Genomic DNA, 17,526 nt, shown 5'->3' on the forward strand with positions numbered 1-17,526 from the left:
ATAATATTTTTTGTTGTGCAGGCATGAACCAAAATTAATATATACTTTTTTAGTAAATTAAAATTTAAATGAGATTACATTAGTGCAAGTACTCCATATATATATATATATATAGAAGAATGGCCTCATTAATTATATAAAACATAGATCTTAAACTGTGAAAAAAAAAAACCCTCTGACAACAATGGCAGACAGGATAATCTTTTTTTATTAAGCAAAAATTGATTGAAATTCTTCCTGATTGGTTGTCAGAAAGGAATCATATTATCTTATGGAATTTACTAGTCCCAACATGTGAGATTGAATTAATCAAATTTTATCATCTATCTTACATATAGAGTGTTGGTTTTTTTTTTTAAATTAAAAGTGAGAATCATTATTAATAGGGATTTTATTATGATTCTTGGGTCACATGGAGTTTGATTTTTGAAAACAAATTTTTTTCGTCTTCAAGTCATATGGTAAATTTTTTGTTATTTTACCAAATTTTTTGAATGAATTTTTTTATTAGTCCTAAACTTTTTTTAATTTAAGTATTGAAGTAATCTATTACTTCCCTTAATCTCATATTTCTCTTTGTTGATTACCCATTTACCATGTGTTCATAACTTGAGTTTACCATGAAAAATTCATGAAAAAAATATGGAATAGGAGAAATTTAATTTCCTGAAAAATTATGAGTTCCAATCTTGAGATAAGAGGTAAGTGCCTATATCCAAGAGTCATTAGGTTCAAAAATTTTCATGACATATTAATACCTGGAAAAAAAATCATGATATATATGTTATATCATCGACATTGGGCTATGATGAAAGATTATAGAGATCGTATATGAGTATTTAATTTAATAATAAATTTATAAATTTTCATAACTTTCGTTCTTGTTTATGTATATGATAGTAGGGATCATGTTAGAAGTTGACATAAAACAAAATAATTTAACACATGAACACTTTTTTTTTTGGTACATATATGAGCAATTATTTTATGATACGTCTCTATTGGGTTTGATATTAGAATCTTATGTCCTTTCTTTCAAGATATGAATCAGATAAGCTTTAATAATTGAGATATACAAAATAATAAAGGATTTACAGTCATGCATGATTCGGAGAGTAAATGATACCTTGTACTATTGTACCTTGACTTTGTGTTAAAATTTAAATATAATAATTAAGATTTTAAGATAATTAATCTCCTAATTTATCATGGTATTAGAGTTTTCAAATTTCAATTTTAGAAAGCGCGCTTCTCCCTTTTAGAGTTTTTTTTTTCAAGCGTCGCTTGTCCATTGGGTTGTGCCATGCATATTTCTTTAATCTTTTTTTAGCTTGTACCTTTTTTTATACAATTTTTTTTTATTTATAATTAGAGGAGAGGAGATTCGAATCCTACTCTTTAGACAGAAGGATAATATACCAATCAATGAGCCAAATGTTCTGGTGTACCTTCTTTTGTACAGTTAGATCCACATGCAAACTTATTAATCATTCATCCGACTTGCACACGTGAGTAGACGTGTTAGAGTTTAAACATAATAATTGAATAATTTCTTACAAATTCAAGCTTTTAAGACCATTGTTTACCTAATTTTATCATTTTAAGTCGGGGCTAGGGTTGAAAATTATGGAGTATTTAACCTAAAATATAAAATCCCTAGGTTAGAATCTAATGTTTCCTCTTTAATGACATGTAACCCTATTAATCATTCACTCGATTTGCACGTAAGTGAATGTCTTAGAATTTAAACATAATAGTGGAATCATTTCTTATAAGTTCAAGCTTTTAGAACAACTGTTCACCTAACTTTATCATATTTTAATTAATTGAGACTAAAAGGCTAAATATTACGAATTATTTAACCTAAAAGATAAGATTAATAGGTTAGGGTCTAAGATTTCCACTTTAATGACATGTTGGCAGGAGAGAGAGGTGTAGATTATAGGTTAGACAGCAAGATATCAATTACTGGCAAAGCATATTTAAAGAGTTTTTTGAGTTAGCTTTTCATTTACGTGAGGTATTCCAAAGAACATGGAGCCTTCATCAGCCTTGGCAATTGTACCTATTCATATGCATAAAATTAAACATATTTATATATGTAGAATGTTTGGGGCATGTAATTTTTATTTAGCCTTATTAAAATATGGACCACTTGATACTGTAATTAAAACATTAAAACTCTTTTAATTTGTATATATCAATGAATTGAATTGAAGGTAGCTACACGTCCAAGCAAGTTGCAATTGCATAAAGTCCAAAAGCAATGAATTTAACTATGTATTATTAGATTAATCCCACAAGCTTGTCTAGTTGAGTACAGCTAACAATATATATCCAAACAATTGGCAAATAAATTGACTTATTAATTGCATTCTAAAATATTGTAGCATATGATAAACAAGTTAATACCCTGATCCTGATGACTTTTTATACTCTATTTTGAGTGTGGTTTTAATCTGATTTTTTTTTTATTATTTTGTTTTGTTTTATAAGGTGTTCAAACAGTCTCTTACTGGGATGCTGGTAAACTTGCTTTTGGTCTGCTTAGTTTCAGCATAAACTTGATTTTATATCAATTTTCTGATATATAATTAAATACCGTTCTTTTTGTCAAAAAATAGATACAATCATATTCATTTTATAAAAGTTTGATTTGATTGAATAATAAATGTACGTAGCTTCTTATTCGAAGAACTTGATTTAATTTTTTTCTCATCAATTATGGCGACCGGTTTTTGGTGCTTGAGATTTTTCAAAATAACGCAATAATGCTTTCTTTTTCATCACGTCATAATTGAAATCAAGAGGATTTCTTCGTACTTCAACCCCTGATTATTCTTTTTCATCTCTTTTGACTTTTAGTTGGGAGATATGAATCTCTTCTATGGTTGTAGAAACAACACATTGTTCGATCCAATCACTGACATCTTCACTGAGACACATCTACGTAATTATTTTTTTTTTCATAATTTAATTTCTAAAATTAAAATAAAATTTATTAAGCTATCTATATTAAGTTTTTTTTACACCTATTAATTTTTTTTATTCATGTTGAGAAGTCTCCAAGCTACATTTTCTTTTTATTTTTTAAGATTTAACCTTTTTTTTTTGGTTAATTTGGCATTAGAAATTATTGATCGGTATTAGTTACAAGATCACTCATCCAAAGGGTATTTACTTCTTCTTTGAATAAAGAGATATATGCGAGTACTATCGAGTGAAATACTCGAATGTAGAGGGTGTTTCTTTCACGTGTTCATTTATTTATTTATTTTTGTGAGGATACATATACACTTATGATTATTGGCCAAGGGTGAATTATTTTTTTTGATGTGATGTACGAGAAATTTTTTGGTAGGTTTGGGTCTATTTCAGTATGATTCATCAAGTTGGAAAACGAAATTCATTGACATCCTTTCTTTTTTACAATAAAACAAAAATAAATTAAAATCTATTTATTGTTTTGTTTTCGTGTGCGCGAGTATATATATAATTTTATTATAGGTTTTATCTCCACTTATATTGGTACAAAGATAAAATTTTATTATTCTCTTTCGTATAATTTTTAAATCTTCGTTTCTCTTTAAATCTCAATATGTATTTAAAAAATTATCAAAATTTGAATGAGAAATGCTTCTCAGTTAAAAATGATATAGAGACTAGAGCATATGCAAAAGTTTGTAAAAAAAAAAAAACATAATTAGTGAACAAACTAAGCTTATATTATAAGATTTTCCTTATTCACTTATATCATTTAGCTATTATCTTTTTATGTCAATAATATTAAATTAAAAAAATATTGCAACTTAGGATTGGATCATGTGCTTACCAAAGTTCTTGAGAGATACCAATTAGGGTACCTTCAATAGCCAAAACTTCATATCCGTTCACTGCAAAAAAAAAAGTGTTATTTAATCATTTGATTAAATTTCTAACAATTTTTCCAACTACAATTTTTTCAATCGATAAATTTTCCATTAGTAATCTGATGAAAATTCTAACGAATTTTATTCTGTTGGAAAAAAGAAAATTTTTTTTGTAATGCATTTAACAATCCCATGTCATACCTATATGCCAGGCAACTTGATTATTTTGACAATTATTGACAGCCTATCAAAATTAAAAGTAGCTTCTCTTCTTTAATGTGTTTCATCTGTTAATTCTTTGTTTAATTGGTGTTTGGTTTACTAATAAATGGCTTGGATCACTCTCTATAAAACTTACAGTACTTATTAATAAAACCAAACACCTACTCTTCTAATGAAAGGATTGCCATTATTTTGTCACCTCACCCACCCCTCCCCAACCTCACATGAAGAATTTACATCTTTGCTATCTCATATCCCACACTTTTTTTTTTTTTTTTTTTATAAATGGGGGAGGAAGTATTCGAACCTTACTCTTTAGGCAGAGAGATAATGCATCAACTAATGAGCCGAATGCTCAGGTGCATCTCATATCTCATATCCCACACTTTATTATTATTATTATTATTATTTTATTTAACATCTCAAAACAAGTAGCCTTTTAATACATTTTATTATCACATACATTCAGGGGTGGATCCTTTTGTAGTTATGGAGACTGTGGCCTTTTAAACTTTTTAAAATTTTTTATATATTATGTAAAATTTTTAAAATCTTTTATACATTCTCTTAATGGTCCTCTCAAAATAATTTTTTATTTAGAGCATGTTTGGGTTGATCTTTTTTTTTTTTAACTTAAAAGCTATTATAAAACTTTTATGAAAAATAATAGCTTTTAAAATTAAGCTAAAATTTTTTAGTAAATTTACTTTTTATAAGCTCTTTTTTATAAATAAGCTGTTTGACAAAATAATTTATATAAATTCTAATTTTAGTTAAAATTACCATAAAGTGTATTTAATAAATAACTTTTTATTAATCACGAATTTCTTTGTTCAAAATATAAAATATTAACTTTATTTTTTTATCTATTTAAAATAAAATTTTAAAAATATAAAAAGGATTTTTATATAACATAAAGTTTATAATTAAAAATAAATCATAAAAAAAGAGATGAAAGAAAGCAGTGAGTCGATTACTAGAACCCTTAACCCTAACAATGGAGGAAAACCCAAAAAAGAAGAAGAAAAGTTTAGGGTGGTAATAATAATTTAGGAAAATCAAATATAGCTATTGGTATCCTTACCAACAAAGTTCACCTCCATGAACAATATTATCTCAACAACCATAATCAACAAATATTATCTCAATTTTCATCTAATTTATCTCAATAGCCATTGATCTATTTGATTAATTATTTTAATCATAATAATCAAATATTGTATACATCATAAAGAAGTTAAGAATAAATAAACATTATATAATTGTCATATCAAACAATAAACTGAGAAATATCAACTAATAAAGAGAGTTTTCAAAATCCAAAAAAAAAATAGAAAGAAAAAAAAGAAATAATACTTGAATGCAGTTTTGAATTTAGATCTTCATTTTTCTTAATTTTTGTAAAAACGAAACAAACCCTAAAATGATGATTTGCAAAAAGGGAGAGAGGAGAGAGAGATCGATAGGGAGAGAGAGAGGGAGTATTTTTTGAGAGAGATCTTTTTGTGAAAAAATAGCTCAATTAATAAGCTGGCATGTTTTTTTTTAAAAAAAAAAGAGAAGAGAAAGCTCTTAATTGGAGTTTTTTTTTTTAGACTTTATTCTTTAAAAAAAGCTATATTTTTAAGAGCTTTTCACGAAATCTTATTTGACCTAGTTTTTGCTTTTAAGCAATAAATAAGCTAAAAATAAGTCAGGCCAAACAAGCACTTAATAATTAATACAAATAAACAACAACAAAATAATTCCTCATGCCTCACTCAACTTTACCCTCTTCACTCTTAAGTTTCTCCACATCTCTTTCTCTCTATTTCTTATTCTTTTTTATCATTTTCATTTTATTTTACTCTTTCTCAATAATTCATCACTGAAACACACTTCATTCTTCAAGAGGGATTTATAAGCTTGCCAGTTTGGACAAGGAAGGATGGGACCACTTATCACCATTTTGTGAAATTAAAAAGAGGTAAAGTTTTCTTGTCTTCTTTTTTCAATTTATTATTATTATTATTTTTTTATTTTTATTCTATTTAATCATATGTTCTAAATTTATATAGATTTTCTTTTCCAAATATGAACAATCAGCCATGTTCTTCTTTCTTTTTAGTTATGTCATATGTGGGTTCTATCTTATATTTGCTATATTTTTATTTTTTACTGTTATGTAGATTTTATTTTTTATAAATTTAGTCTTTAAAAATTAAAAAATTATTATATAATTCTCAAATATAAGTTGTAATGTTACATTGTTATTTAAAATTTCATCAATGCATCATTTTTTTTATTAATTTTGATTATATAAGAGGAAATTATTTTGAGTATTTTTTTCATTTGTTTTACCTTTTATATTTAGTTAAAAGGAAATTATCTTGAGTATATAAGAAGAAATTATTTTGAGTATTAATCTTTAAACAATCTTGATTATCTAAGAGGAAAATTATTAATTTTATATATCGTATTTAACTATTTATATTTTATACATTATAGATTTATATTTAGCAGTATAAGTTTAAATAAAAATAAAATAAAAATATTAGATGATGACTATATTAATTTTTTTTAGGTTTAATTAAAGTATGAGTAAATTGAAAACGATAGACAACTTGTCCAAATTATTTTCTTACATCTAAGCCATCAAATCTCAACACATGAACAAGAGCTATATGAATCTAAACTCAATCCTGAAAAAATAGATGTTTTTTAGTATACAGTCAATAATTGATAAATTTGAATCTAAAAAATATTGTCAAGTACAATTTAGTTAAAAGATTATTGTAAGTATATTTTTCTTAATTTATATATTATATAAAATTACTATTTATTATGAATATTTTGATTATTGGTTAAATTTAATATATTAGTTTTTAAAATTTTTAGCTCTCATTCCTCTGTCTTTGATCTTCCAACAAAAGTTGATTAGCTCTACCCTTACAAACATTGTATACATACATATATAATAAAGAATGTAATAATGTATATACTCTATAACTTAAGAGCAAGACTTAGGCAGATTTCGTAAAGTTCCCACCGTTAAAAACGATTATATAGATAGAAAATAAACTGATAAATTAATAAAATTTGTGTAGACTAATATACAAAATTTTAAATAATTAGAACAAGTTTTAATATTTTATTTAATATTTACATAAAAAATTGTTTACCTTTCAATAACTATTGATTGAATTTTGCATATAGATCAATAGATTTCAAATTATTAGTTTATAAAATTGAAAAAAGAAAAGACAAATTATTTAATTTCACTCGTCCGTTCTTTCACTAAAATTTATGTGGGTGGTTCCATAATAATATAATTATCATTTATATTAAAACTCTGAAATATACCATGAGAAACAATTATCTTTTTGGATAAATTTAAAATTTTACGTATATATATTATTTTTAGGAGTATGTTTTGAATTTAAAATTTTAAAAATAAAAAATAAAAAAAAAGTTTAAAACCATTAAAAAAATATTGAAAGAAGTCTAATTTGCACGTGTGCACATGTGGGATGAAAATAGAACTCAAATTATAATAGACTTTCACATATATCAATACCAAAATTTAGATCGGTGGTAGAAATTGATCTTAATTAAACAAAATCCAACCTGATCTCTGACTAAAGTTAACTCTAATTCGATCCCCATCCAAGACTTTTGATTAAAATTTAGGTTATATGGTTGAGTGCTTGTAGGATTAATCAAAACATGACACATGTCTTATTTCTATCATTTTGAAGAATCATCAATTTAATTGAAAGATAAACTTCGGTCTACAAAATCGAGAATTAAGTTTTAAGAGTTTGGTTACGCACGAGAAAAACATTAACACTTACGTGACGTCTGTTTAAAAAAATTATTCTAATTTTTTTTTATTATTGATGAAACATTTTATACTAATTTAATCATGTATTACCCTTTTAACTTTGATCCAGTAATTTTTAATTTTATTTTCTTTACTTACTTTGTTTGTTTGTTTGTAAAAACCTGTTCGACACTTTGGTAGGATGTAGGAAAATTCTTTTTCTCATTTAAAAGTATTGAAGAAAATCACTTATTTTTTAAAAAGACTCTAGATTAATTTTGATGTTTTATGAAATAGTTCCTTAAGTTTGTTTCTTTTATTTTTTCCTCTTTGACCCTTTATTCTATTTTATTATTTAAAAAATGAAAGCTTTTTAGAAAGCCTTCCCAACAATTTTATGAGACTTTAACCTCGAAAATATTAAAAAAAAACACAATTTTTTAAAAAGATTTTGTGGTTGAATAAATTTGTTATTTTACGAAATAGTTTTGAGTTGATTTTCAATTTATTTGATTATTTTATCTTTAATTTCCCTTTATTTTTTTTAAAAATTCTATTTTTATTGCTACCTTGTTTCTTATAATTGTGTTTTCCATCATTGTTTTATTTTATTCCTTTTTTAATTATCTTCTTCTTTATTGTATTAAGAACTTGCAAAATTTATTTAATAACAAATGAAGACCTTTATATTAGAAAATTTTAAAATTTTACTAACACTTTTGGTGAAATTTTAAAAATATTTAAGAATTTTTTCAAGCAATTTATCGTTGCAATTTTCTTGAAAATCCATTCGATGGTCAAATTGTCTCTTACTTGTATAATTAAAACGCATGTGATGTAAATAATAATAAATTAATAATACTAAGTTTTGAAATATTGTTCTAGACTTAATCGAATTTTTTGATTATTATCCCTTCTAATTTATTTTTATTTATCCTAAAATCTCTTTTTTTATAATTATTTAAAAGTGGATCCACTTATGTAAAAATAATTTCGGAAACTCTCTCGATATTTTGACGAAGCCTTTTATTCCTCACTTCAAAATATTTTATCGAAAACATGTCGCTAAGAAATTCCATAAAGGGAAAATTTTAATAAATGATATGTTTTTGAATAATAAATGATATTTTTATCATCACTTATTTATTCATTCTTTATTTTATGCTATGAAAATAATAACATAAAATATAATTATTAAGAATATAAAGTAAAGAAGGAATTATACCTCAATGGACTCCTTTTTCTGTGTTTTTTTCTTTTCCTTCCTTTTATGTTGGGCTTGGTGGATTGGGCCAAATGAAACCACAGGCCCACTTCATCTTTTGCCTTTTACTCACCTTGTAAACGAAACGGCGTCGTTTCGACCAAATAAATTTTTGGCCCTTTTAGTTTGTTCTCTTTGTCTATTCTGTACAGGTCCTTCGGCCTCACCTCTCATCCTTTTCTCTCCTTTCCTCCACCGGGCCGTCGCCGCCGGCTTCCTCTTCTTCTCTCCCTTTTTCGACTTTTTCTTCCCTCTGCCACCTTCCACCCCAGCGGGAGTTAGTCGCCAGCTGCCACCGCCCACCGGCGTCTTCTTTGATTTCCTTTCTTTCTCTCTTCTCTTTCACCGAGCTCTCTCTTTCTCAGTCTCTTCTCTTCCCGTCGTCGCTGGCGGCACCTCGAAAATCCCCCAATTTACCAAACTCTCCACTTACCCCTAACCCAAATTTTCTCTATCGCACCATTCTATTCTTTTAGAATTTATAGATTTTTCTGGGTCGGCTTTTGGGATTGAAAATGGCCTTTTTTTTTTTGCTGAAATTTAGTCGATATTTTGGTGCTCTGTTGCTGCTGGAATTTTTTTTTTTTTTCGTTGGATTTTCGGCATGGGGTGTGTGCTGCAGTGATGGGTTTTCAGGATTGTAATGTTTGAGCTTAAAGCAGAAAGAATGTGTGTAATTTGGTTTTTTTTTGGGGGGAGGGGGGGGATTGCTTTGTATTTGAATATTTGCGAAAGAATGTCGGTGTTCTTCATTTTTCCAGTGCAATTTGCTCAATTGATAGAGCAATGTGAGGCCAAATCCCAGATTTTCTGGGGGGCTGGGGAGGGAGGAGGGGAAGGGGGAATTCCAATTTGTAGGTGCCGGTGGAATCCCCATACTCGTTGCAGACTACAGGCCTGCAGCTGCAGAGGTTAAAACTTGAAAGAAAAATTGGGAGTAGGGAAGAAAATGAAGTAGCTGGCATCGTGATTCAGGCCACCAGCCCACCACTCTTTTCTACTTGGATTCTTTTTATTTTCAACTGTTTGCTTTTTTCCATCTTATATCTTTTGTCTTTCATGGTCGATCGAATTATTTATTATTGATCATGGTATTTTATAATCGAATTTGAATAATAAAATTATTATTTATTACGGGTTCAAGTAAACTTTGGATAGTGATTTTAAAGTATGTGTTATTTGAATTTTATTATAAATAATGATTTTTAATATTAAATTTATAATTTGGTTTATAATTATATAATATTTTTAAAAATTCATTAATTGTTCTAAATATATTTTAAATAATTTTTTATGAATTAATTATAATATATTAATTTAGTTTTTATTAATAATATACATATATATTAATTTTAAATTTATTTTGACATTTAATGAGTTCGAGTATTTGATGAGTACTGTTTAGTATATTCAAGTAACAATTTAAAATTTAATGGATATTATTTAAGATATTTAAATAACAATTTTAAAATTGAATCAGATATTTATAAAATTTTAATACCTTATCAAATAATAAGTTTCGGAATAAAGTATTTCAAAAATTACAAGTCGGTTAACACACCTCATTGTAAATTGTTGGATATTGAAATTCTTTTTTTTTTTCTTGCATTGTTAAAGCCCAAACCAATTGCAATTTTTTTTACCTTAAATTATTTAAATAAATAAATAAACCTGGAATTTCTTTCTGAAGTATTTCCATAATAATTTTTTTTGGTACAAATAATATTTTCATGTTATTTGTTGCTATGAATGTATAGGCTTTGCACTTTGCTGAATTGATGGATGAGAAACATGAGCATGTGCGATTCAATAATTTAGTACTCCATTCATGCTCGACAACTGCAATGAGAACCACAAGACAAGAGCCTACATGTCCCTATATATATTTATTTTGAAAAAAATCAGAGCACATGCAACTAGCTATAATCTTTATAAAAGGTGCATGACAATAATTATTGTGTGAAAAAGAAAAATGGATGAGATCCGATCTCAATGGTAAGAAAGATAACCTCGTGATAAAGGTGGTTTGTTTCTTAGTATGTGGAGGTGTGGTGTCTAGGCCTAGTGTGTGCTTCACATTCTGGCAAAGAGATTTTAGTCCGTAAAGGGCTTTCATCCCAATAATATTGTTAATGTGTACATGTTGAGTTGTTTGCAATAGTGACGGGTTTAGAATTTTGTATGAGAATGATTAAAGGGTAATCATATAAAATCATGATCGAGACAATGATTCAATTCAAAATAAAAACTAAAATTGAAAGGTGATGGCTATCACTCTCGTCATCACCTTCGATCCGTCTTGATTTGCAAGTTCATTATGTGATAATATGGTTTATGATGTAAATCTAGTTTTTAGGTGTATTTATGTCAATGAAACTTTATTGGGTTCTTATTTGTATGGTTTATTTTGACTAGACCTTTGGCTCTAGTTAAAGTTTTGTATTAGCTTCTATGATCTTGAAATTATTAGGCGTTTTATTTAAATTCTATCGTACTAGGTTTTTTCAATTTTTTGTTGATCTTTTGGTTTGTTTATTTGATTCATTTATTGGTTTTTAATACATGATATATATGTCAAAGGTCATATGATTATGATACATGTAATTTTATTAAAAAAATAATATAACCTAATATAAAGCAAATTCAAGGGCCAAGTAGCATAACCTAGAAGACAAGAAAATTTGTTGGAGACAACATTTACATCATGGTACACTTTCTTTTGAAAATAAGTAGCCTATTTTTTTTAGCTGAAGTCATGACAATGATGATGGAGCTTGAATTTGTGACACAATTTAATGAGAATGAAGAGGAAAAAATGGACATCAAGCATGGGAAACAAGAGTATCAAATCTGCTTTATTGGATTGATTTAATTGACAATTGGATGTACTTTTTGTAGTAATCTTGATATTTCAAATTTTGATGCATTATTATAAATTAAACTTTAGTTGTATGGTTAGACTTTGTAGCAATACATATATTCAAGATTCTCAAACTCAAAGTTTTGTTTTTTTGGAAAGGTATGTAATTTTATTATTAATTATTAAAGAGATTGCTTGGACTTTACTGTTACATAGGAAATAGAGTAACTAGTAAAAAAAAGGAAAATAACCCCTAAGTACATAGAACTTGAATGTAAGGATATTCAAGCTTCTAGAAAGCTTGATCAAACTATTTGGAACATGAATATATATCCAAACAAAATGATCTGCTTAAGCTATCCACATAAGATATGTCTCGCCTTAAAAAAAAAAAAAAAATTCAGACATCACTTGGAATGCATTAAGCTCAGCTCCATTATTAAACATATCCGAATAACAATTTAACTAGTCATTAGCAATCAAAATTTATCCAATCTTGAAAAAGTTGCCTCTTCATGCCTACTGCCTTAAGTAAACCGACCCCCACCATAGGCAAATCCACCAATGCCATACCTTGTTGCAGTTGGCAAATAAGGAAATTGAGTTAATATTCGCAGTCTTCCCAGTCCTTTCTTCCATTGATTTTATTGAATTAAAATCACCTCCCACATACCACTAAACGTCCTTTTTGTCCATGTCATTCAAAAATAGTTCCCATAAAGCTGCTTTTCGTCCTTCATCATTTGGTGCATATACAATGATAAAACCACATTGCTTATTTAGACCATAGACTTTTCCGACCACTAGTATAAAATTTCTGTTTAGTAGGTAGGTGTTCTTCTTCAATGACAAAATCATCCTTCCACATAGTAATAATACCCCCTCACAAACCGTTCGAACAGCTCTCCTTTTCTCACCTTTTACATGAAACACAAACATTTCATGTACAAACTATCGTTTAACGATATAACACTACACATAGGCTTTATTCCCTTAGACCTAGGTACCTCTCTCTTCTTCCTCTAAGGCCACCATCATACTTGTGAATTCCTCCTTAGAGTTCTTGAATACCAATCCCATTGCATTCCCAATGTCCCATGTTATTTTAGCCTCAACCAAGTTGTTAACCAAAGTAAAATTCTGCTCCAACTCAAAATTCAACTCTTCGTTCAAGTCCTTCTTCCATTTGCTACTTCTCAACTCTTATCCCCCTTTATAAGCCCCAATTTTATTTTTAAAGCTTCCCTTTTTACCACATGGTCATCCTTGAAGCCTTTTTAGCTACATTCGCTACCTCAGTACAACCACTAGCATTTGTATCTCCATTGTACTCATCCGTAGTACATAACGTAAGTTGCATAATGTCTACTTTATTTTTCCCCTAATTTTCTTTTTCCACCTCAAACAAATCTATATTACCACCTTGATCATCATTTGTGTCATCTTAGCCCCATTTGTATGTGATCATATCCACCTCTGCCCTTCTCGCGCATTGTATGAGTGCTTATGATTTTCATTCATTAAAATTTAATTTAAAGATTAAAGAAAAATCTAGATGTATTTATTAAGGAAAAATTTTGAATATCTTTTTTAATGATGACAAAAAAAGGAAAAATGAAGACTAAGTTAAATAAAGTTTGATAGGTGTTTAAGTTTAATTTATGTGCGTGATGCTTAGTTATGATTTTGTTGAATATTATATGCTACTTATTATAGATATTCAATATATCTTGCTTAGCTACTGTAGATATTGTATATCTTGTTTAGTTATAGTGAATATTATAAATATTTTATTGTAAATCTTTAAAAAAAACTAGATGCATGAATCAAAGGGAAGCAATCCTCATTGTGCATTGAGACTTGAAGCATTTATATTGAACATAAACATTGCACTCTTAATCTAAAAGGTGTTTTGTCATCATTAAAAATAAGAGAGAGAAAATGTTGACTTCATACGTTTTTTATGATAATTAATGTCTAATTATATCATTTAAGTGTGTAGGAGAAAGCTTAAATTTTTTAACTCATTTGTTGTTTGAAAGCAAGTCAAGAAGCTTACTCACTTAAAAGATGAGTTAATCAATTAAAGAAGCAAAGAAAAAAAGGCTTAGTGAAAACAGAATGTTGTTAACCGATTAACATGGAGCCTTAACCAGTTAAGGCACAACTGAGCGTTGGGTAAAACCAAGACAGAAAAGTCTTAATTGGTTAGCACCGGGCTTAATTGATTAAGAAGGTGTTGATAGCTAGAAACAGAGACATGCTAATCAGTTAAGGAGTTAGGTTAATTGGTTAGAGCATAAGACTTAAGCGCCAAAATCCAAGTGTGAAATGAGATTTATCGTTGAGGGAGCCAAAATGGAGAAATTCAAATTCAAAGATTCTCTAATTGATTAAAGTGGATTTAATTGGTTAAGGTTGAAAAAAGTAAAGCCTCAATTTGTTAAAGGAAGAACCGATCAATTAAAGGAAGATTATTGTTTGGAGAAAATTGAAAACAGAAAATTTTAACTAGTTAGAGTTTTTTCTCTTCGGTTAACACAGTGAACAAATTTGCCAGATAGTGCAAGACAGAGAAGCTGTAATTAGTTAGAATCTGCTTATAACTAATTAGCGGAACTCTGTTTGCGCATTTGAATTTAATTACTAAAAGAGGAAAATAATGGCTATAATCATTATTTCAAGTATTTAAAACCTCTTTAATAGTCAAAAATTATAAAAAGAAGTCATCCAAAATGATTTTGAGCTTAAAAGACTAAAAACCTTTGCTTTACAGTTGTATTTCATGCTCATCCTTTGAAAAAGTGTTTGAGCTTAACTTTGTACATCCTAAATCAGCTAAGTGATCAATTGTACTTCATTTTTCATTTTTATTTCTTGTTTACTTAGAGTGTGAGAGGCACTCTAAGGGGTAGACTAAGCTTAAGAAAGTTTAGGGAATCTTTTAAGGGTTTTAAATTTAGGTTAGAAGTTTATCTTGTAAAAGCTTGGTGGAAGTTGTCAATTCCATTGGTTTAGTGAAGCTGGTTTAAAAATTCTTGATTGAAAGATCAAGGTAGTGGATGTAAGTCCAAGGACCGAATCACTATAAATACTTGTGTTTTGTTCACTTCTCTTTACTCTCTCGTTACTTGGTAATTTTTTGCCTTTACAAGTTTTAAACTCTTATTTTCAAAAACCTTCAAAAATTTTCCAACCTTAAAAGTTTCATTCAAAAATTTTAAAAGTGCTATTCATCTCCCTTTAGCACTCCATTATGACCAACATACTCATCTGAGTATGAAAAGGTTCTTTTTCATTCTCGACAGTATTCTGTACAAGATGTTTTCACTCCCTATTCATCTGTTTCCCCCATTACAACATTCTTATCCAATCGTGAATGTGTCTATTGAAACATTGACTAAGTAGTAACCAATCTGCCCACTTTCTTCTCAAAACTATTGGCATTCCTTACCATCACCCTTCTACCAGGAATAAGCATTCCATCACCACCTGGAATAGTTACCCTTTGCTTTCCTTCTTCTTTATATCTAACAAATGCATAAACAACCTTCTTCTGTACAACACTCCATGAGGTAAACACATCAACCATAATTCCAAACTGATCGAAAGCCTTTTTAATATCCGACCATAAGGTTTCTTTTCCTAGATTATCCACAAAAACTGTAAATAGAGATTTTCTCCACTGTACCAATTCAAAATGAATACGAATTCTTACACCCTAAAACCCATACCTCTTACGAACTCTAGCCGCTGCTCCTCCTCAATGCCTACTTGCAAAAAAACTTTCAAACTCTCTTTCATTTTTTTTTTTAATTTCTCCAACTTAAAGTTAAAATGTTATATCAATTTTAAATTTTAAATTTAATTTTTATTTAATCGATTTTAAAGAATAAACTTTAAAAAATTTAATGTAAAAAACCTTAATGATTTAATCAATTTTTATTTAATTAAATGCATGAAATTGTTAATAAATCTCAAATAAATGTTTATAAGACAAAACAAATTTAATTTTTATTTAATCAATTTTAATGAAAAAACTTTTAATTGATTTTTATTTAATTCAATGCATGCAATTGTTAATAAATCTCAAATAAATGTTTATAAAACAAAATAAATTTAATTTTATATTTAATCGATTTAAAAAAAATTTACAAAATTTAATGTAAAAATAATAAATCTCAAATAAATGTTTATAAAACAAAAAAAATTTAATTTTTATTTAATTGATTTTAACGAAAAAACTTTTAATCGATTTTTATTTAATGAAATGCATGCAATTGTTAATAAATCTCAAGTAAATGTTTATAAGAAAAATAAATCTCGCCGTCTGTGGGAATCGAACCCACGACCACATGGTTAAAAGCCATGCGCTCTACCAGCTGAGCTAAGACGGCCTACCAATATGTGGCGTAAAATATATTATATTTAAAGATTGGTTCCCGAGGCCTAGATATTTTAGCCTTTCATTTTTCTACTTTCTTAGCTTTTGTTTCCTTTTTTTATATAATGGCCTTTGATGTTTAAGTCTCTTATTTTTTTTTTGCTTCTCTTTGTACGGACTCTTTCTTGTTTTTTAATGAAAATTTCTTGATTAGATAAAAATAAAATATTCTCCATTTACTTGGTCAAAAATAATAATAAATTTTTTTAAAATTTGACATATATTAATCATCGAATCAAATGATTCAATATAATAATATTAATATTGCTAAACCTTCGTATAACTCATGGTAAATTCAGCTCTTTGTTGGAATGCCTTATCATTATAGGTTAATGACTTTATTCATAAAGGTATTGCGGTCCCTTTTTTAAGGAAGGATTATGGTCCTTTTTTTAACTCATTATAATGGAAATGTTATCTTTTTCCCTCTATTATTTTTTTTAATAATACTAATATTTATCGTTACATTATACATGCATATTTATTTATTTTTATTTTTAAATAATTTATATATAAAGATAAATGTTGCCACCTTATTCCTTGTATTTAAGTGAAATCAAGTTTTTTAAGGTCCAGTGTGAAAGAATGGACTTTATTCCATTTAACAACCGTGCATACCTCTTAATTTGAATTTCAATCTTTATTTGATATTATCACATACAATTGAAAATGTTATTTATATAATTAACAATTAATAATTATTTAAAATAAAAAATAGAAATTTAATGAATAAAAATGTTCATTTTCACCAATTAAAAACTTTTCCAACATTTTGTACTTTTTTATTGTAATATATTATCGATAGATGATCTAATACACTTATCTAATTACCTAATTATCTAGTTTCTCCTTCTATTCTTTTTAACAATATTTTCTAATTACCTACTATATTATTATTATTATCTCAAATTCTCAACCTATGATGCCTTACCTTTGAATAAGGGAATAACTTTGTAACAATGGTTATCAAAAGCCTCTATTTGTGCATCCGAATATTTAAATCATTGATTGGTGGATAATTTCTCTGTCAAAGGAATAGGGTTCAAATCCTTTATCTCCCAATTA

The 17,526-nt window shown here is 27.5% G+C and overlaps 1 long non-coding RNA gene and 1 other non-coding gene across 2 annotated transcripts; both read right to left on the reverse strand.

The window, feature by feature from the left end:
- Positions 852-10,289, reverse strand: LOC108661070. Its single transcript, XR_001926880.1, has 3 exons — positions 9,119-10,289; positions 3,833-3,893; positions 852-2,065 (listed from the first exon to the last, which is right to left on the reverse strand). It is a non-coding gene; the product is annotated as an uncharacterized LOC108661070 (long non-coding RNA).
- Positions 16,342-16,414, reverse strand: TRNAK-UUU. Its single transcript has one exon. It is a non-coding gene; the product is annotated as a tRNA-Lys (tRNA).

The sequence above is a fragment of the Theobroma cacao genome, chromosome 3, assembly GCF_000208745.1.
Source record: "Theobroma cacao cultivar B97-61/B2 chromosome 3, Criollo_cocoa_genome_V2, whole genome shotgun sequence".
NCBI lineage: Eukaryota > Viridiplantae > Streptophyta > Magnoliopsida > Malvales > Malvaceae > Theobroma > Theobroma cacao.